Source organism: Enhydra lutris, unplaced genomic scaffold, assembly GCF_002288905.1.
Source record: "Enhydra lutris kenyoni isolate GAN:26980312 unplaced genomic scaffold, ASM228890v2 scaffoldscaffold21, whole genome shotgun sequence".
In the NCBI taxonomy this organism is placed as follows: Eukaryota; Metazoa; Chordata; class Mammalia; order Carnivora; family Mustelidae; genus Enhydra; species Enhydra lutris.
This window is the reverse complement of record NW_019154105.1, coordinates 42484379-42489865: the sequence shown is the minus strand read 5'-3', so window position 1 is coordinate 42489865 and position 5487 is coordinate 42484379. Positions and strand designations below refer to the sequence as shown.

The 5487-nt window shown below is 35.0% G+C and overlaps 1 pseudogene; it reads right to left on the bottom strand.

Moving 5' to 3' along the window:
• Window positions 1-3332: 3332 nt before the first annotated feature.
• Window positions 3333-4184, bottom strand: LOC111149331 (annotated as a pseudogene).
• Between the last annotated feature and the right edge of the window lie 1303 nt (window positions 4185-5487).

Here is a 5487-nt window from a genome sequence, read left to right as displayed (position 1 = left end):
CAAGTGGGCAGTAAGTATATCTATGGTAAAGATTGTTGTTTTTATAATGTAAGAGCTTAATTTAGCATGCATATGTTTAAAATCATTATGCAAAATAAATATAATATAGTTATATTTACAAAGTAAGTTTACTCTGAGCTATGTTAAAATCAAATTCAGCTTGCATATTAAAAGGCTCATTAAGAAAAAGACTTCATTTAAAAGTCGATTACTTCTCAATGCAAGGCTATAATTAATGGAAAGTTATCAAACATAGTTCATAGAATTATGATTCCTTGTCACCAGAATACTATCTAGCATGCACTGTCAGTTCCAAGTATTTTTTTAGATATATTAATCAAGTCTTCCAAACAACGCCTCAGGTAAGAGTGTATTTTCCCTGATTTGTCTATGAGGAAGAAGAAAGGTTGAGTAAACTGTTCAAGTTCATTACTGTGTGATAAAGCAGGCCTAATTTTTAGAGTCCTTGTACTTGACCACCAGTCTGTGCGGCCTACGCTATAATGCTCCATTCTTTGTGCTAGTCTAATCAATTCTTGGCCACCAGTGACCATGATCATTTACTATAGTTTTATCTAAATAAATAGACATTTAAACTATTTGTTAGAATAAAATTTATGTTTTCATTAAAATGATGTCTTGATAAAAGATATTTGAAACATCCCACAGCAAGAAATACAGCTGGGACATGTTTGGAAACATATTTTTTGAAATTGGGACTGTGTCAGATAATTCAGAGTACATAGTCAACAAACTAAGGATGACAGAGGCAGGAAAGTAAATCCAATGTGCTCATTAAATACACAGACACACATAGAGTTGACTGTGTCCTTTCATCTCAGTGCTATATCTTTAAACATTTCTATTATGGTAATTTATTTCAAGAGTTGATTATCTAATCAGTGTTAGTTTTCTGACTCAGGTGTTTATCCTCTCAAATTTCAAACACCATGAAAAACGCTTTTGTGACATATAAATATAGAGTATATGTTATTGGGTCACAATTTCATTCAATACTCATACATTTCCAATACCTCTTTTTCTGCCTTCCTTTAATTACAAATATTGACTTAAGATTCACCATGGTTCACAAATGTTAGAAGTAGCAAGATGATGATATGCATGGTTCTCAAGGTTCATAGGCACTAGAAGTCCACAGGTGTCCTGCGGTCCAGGAATTTTTGAATATTTATTTTTAATTTTCTAAATGTAAATGATAAGCATATACACTTCTCATAGTTATCTCTATCTATCTATCTATCTATCATCTATGTCTTTTTTTTTAAAGATTTTATTTATTTATTTGAGAGAGATTGTGTGCGCGTGAGGGAGCATAAGGTGCAGGAAGAGGCAGAGGAGAGGGAGAAGTAGCTTCCCCCTTAAAAGGGAGTCTGAGCAAGGCGGAGCTAGGTCCCAGGACACTGGGATCATGAACTGAGCCAAAGGCAGATGCTTAACTGACATCTTTGTTGAACATCAGGCTGACTACTATCAAATATTACCTTGAGGTTTTTCTTGTGTGTGTGTGTGTGTGTGTGTGTGATTTTTTTTTTTTTTTTAATCACTAGCCAAGGAGTACCATTTAAATTATCAAGAGGTAATGTGGGAAAGTTATTAACTTTGTATTGTACAAAGGGATTTCTGCTAGGTGAAAGCTGAATATTGGCACTTTGGAAAAATTGAGCATTTTTTTCATAGAATAAACAAAGAAAATTGAGAAATAATTTATACAGCATCTTACACTTAGAAATATAAGCATGGTCAGGTTAAATGAACCTATGTCACAGAGGCCACTACTATATGTATATTTTCAGTAGTTCATTTCAGCACATCAACAAAATAGTTTATAAATTTATTGGTTTTATAGTATTGCTCACTTTTAATTTGAAAACTACATTGGTTTTGTTGTTCAATAAATGGTATAAGCATTAAAAATTTATTTCTGCTTTTATGTGTACATATTTAAATAATATTACAATAAAAGTTTCCTACCTGAGCATCCAGGAAATGTATTTTGCTTTAGAAGTTAGCAAATAATAAGCAAATGTAGAAAAATATTTTACATATCAAAAAGAGGGAAATTATAGTATTTTAATATAGTATAAACTTTTACTATGACATGTACTTACTTTTTGAATGTTAGGTAATACATTACATTTACATAAACTATAGAAATTACTATGTTTAAAATTTTATTGTAGGCTTAATTTTCCACCTATTATAATAAAAACTATTCTATAACTACCTTTCTTTTTAAAAAAATCAATCACTTTGGTGTACTTGACATTTCTCTAAAGTTATTGGCAAGTTTACAGAATATAACATGTAAAGGATAAGGCTTACTATGGAAGAATGGAAACCTTTTTAAAATAGTCACCTTTGATTTAACCCTATGTTAAAATTATCAAATATGGAGTTAAAATTGAAGTCCTTATAAATCCTGAACAAGGCTGTTCATCTAGGAGTTCAGTTTCTTTATATATTACATTTAATTTCAGTTGCCTATTAAAAACTCAGAGGTAGAAAAGATGAAAAAATATTAAGAGTCAACTAAAAATTTTCCTGACTTTAGGCAAGTAGAGTTAATTTTAGTGAAATTAATTCAAAGAAAATAGAGTAGATATTACTGTTTTACAGGAAGAGCTACAGAATTAATAAGGTTTCTTAAGTCTTATAAATGACTTATGGATGGAATAGGCCACTAAAAATCATACCACCACTCTATTCAACATTACTGGAAAGTTAAAAGTGAAAGGAAGCTATCTAGTTTAAATTAATATATATATTCTTGTGCTTTTCTATGCTTCAGAATAAATGCATTAATCAAGCAATGGGAGAAGTAAGAGTGAAAAATAATTTAAACCAAATCTAAAGAATTACAGAAAATAATAATGAAGGAGGTTGAAAAATATTTCCAATGTAAATAATTTTATTTACTTATTTTCTTATATTTCAGATACTTTTTTCCTTGAAATTTACTTATCAAGAGTGACTGAAGTAAAAAATACAATTGATTTCCATCATCATGGAAACAGCTTTAAGAGAAAACTGGTCAGATGAATATTATTGTTTCCCATTTTCTTTTTTTTTTTTTTTAAGATTTTATTTATTTATTTGACAGACAGAGATCACAAGTAGGCAGAGAGGCAGGCAGAGAGAGAGAGAGGAGGAAGCAGGCTCCCCGGTGAGCAGAGAGCCCGATTTGCTTCCCATTTTCAACCAGTGAATAGTTGCTGTTGGTAAAGACAGTTAATCATCTGTCAAGAATGCTTAAGCTATGCTATATAATATGACATGCCTGTTCACAGGGGTATAGAAAACTAGGAAATAACTTATGTGAACTTCTTGATATCATGATGCAATACAAGCAAAAAAGCACCACCCATGCCTCTGAGAACACTGGACCATACACCCTGAAAAGCTTTGGCTCCTTTATCCCAAGAAGTTTTCCTTCAGCAGTCAAGCATATCTGTGTACATGATGTCAGTTCTTCTGTTGCCTGACTATATCATCATAGGACAACGAGGATGTCAAATGAATAGGAATTCGACCCAGCAACCACTGTGACGGGTTGTGCCGCCATCCAGCTGATGAAGATCTGAGCATTAACATCTGGAAGCATTCTCTTTGCAGTATCATAGATACTTACGTAGGCATCTAGGTAGATGATAATACCCCACACACATTAAATCCATGGTATAGGCCACTTGATCCCATCAGGATTGTGGATTATAACCAGTCACCAAGGCCTCTGAATTCCCTTTCAGCTCCGGCTTTGCCCACATCAGCTGCTAGATGGGCTCTGGCAAAATCAAGAGGATTCACAAAACAAAAGGATGTGGCTCCAGTGGCACCGCCTGATGCCAGATTCCCTGCAAAAGTAGTGCCAAAAATGGGTTCCTTGTCCACAGCACCCAGGAAGATCTACTTGCATTTATCTGTGGAGGCACAATGGTGAGCCTGGCTGGGGAAGTGTCTGATGACATTGGCCAGCTTGCCACTCCAGAAGGACAGGAATCCTCGCTCCTTGGGGATAGGAACCACACAGTCTATTATGCCCCTGTGAGTTGCTTGCTGGAATGCTACACCTGCAGCAGCAGCAGCTTGACTTCCTCTCTGGGCACTACTGCAGCCACTCCACCTGCCAGGAAGTCGTTGGCAAAGGATGCAGTGGCATCTGCCATGTTGAAAGGAAAGAGCAGGTGGGCAATTGGGGGACGGTGGTAGGAACCACTGGGACTCTGGGGCTCTGGGCTTCAGTGTAAATAATTTTATTTATTTAGTTATGTTAAAAGATTTATTTATTTATTTATTTATTTATTTTGAGAGAGAGGGGATAGAGAGAGAGAGCACACCAACCTGAGCAAATATGGGAGGAGGAGAAGGAAGAGGCAGAAAAACAGAAGCTGACTGCTGCCCAGTGAGAGCCCCATGTAGAGCTGGATCTCATCACCCTGAGATCATGACCTGAGTCAAAATCAAGAGTGAGAGGTGTAATCAATTGAGCCACCCAGGCACCCATCCAATGTAAATAATTCTAAATCGTGAAAAGGTACATTGGTATTTTTTTTCCTCAATATGTAAGAAAGCAGGAATAAATACAATCTTTCAATCAAAGAAAGAGCAAGGAATCTCACATTTATTTAATAATTGGTATGTACCAGGCATGGTCCATATATTAAAGCATTCAAATAAAGTTCTTTTGGATTAAACTATCTAAAGCACATAAAATCCTGGAACACTTGTGCACAGCACCTGGTTTTCAGTAAGTTTTATCCCCTCTTTTTCTTTCCTTTTCCTCCTTTTCCAGCCCAAGATATTGTGACTATTTCAGATAAAAGACTTCTTCCCAATGCACATAGAAAATCATTTTATTTAGTATCATTATACACAAACAATATGAACACTTTATGCAAAGCTATATTTTCCAAATGTATGGATTCTGAAACTTACAAACATTGGATTACCTGAAAGCCTGTGCAAAAATATAAAGCAAAATGGGGAAAATAAAATAGTATGTGGTGTGTTATCCAAAAGAGGAATAAGGTCATCATCATGAATTAATTATGTGATCACATTTACCCTGATGGTGGTTTTCAAAGAATTGGGAGTGGCTTATTAAAATTGAGAATTATTCCATAGCATACACGTTTATACAGATCTGATAGTTCACTTGCAAATGGTGGAAAAGCAGTAAAAATATCAATATTTTTGAAAAAAAAATAGTGTTTTGACAGAAAGACACTGTAATATGAAAGAAGATCATAAACAGGGATGCCCAGGTGGCTCAGTCAGTTGGGCATCTACCTTCGGCTCAGGTCATGATCCTGGGGTCCTGGGATCAAGTCCTGCATTGGGTTCCCTGCTCAGCAGGGAGCCTGCTTCTCCTTCTGTCTCTGCCTGCTGCTCTCCCTGCTTGTGTTTGCACACACTCTTTCTCTCTGACAAATAAAGAAAATTTTTAAAAAAAGGTCATAAACACAAAGT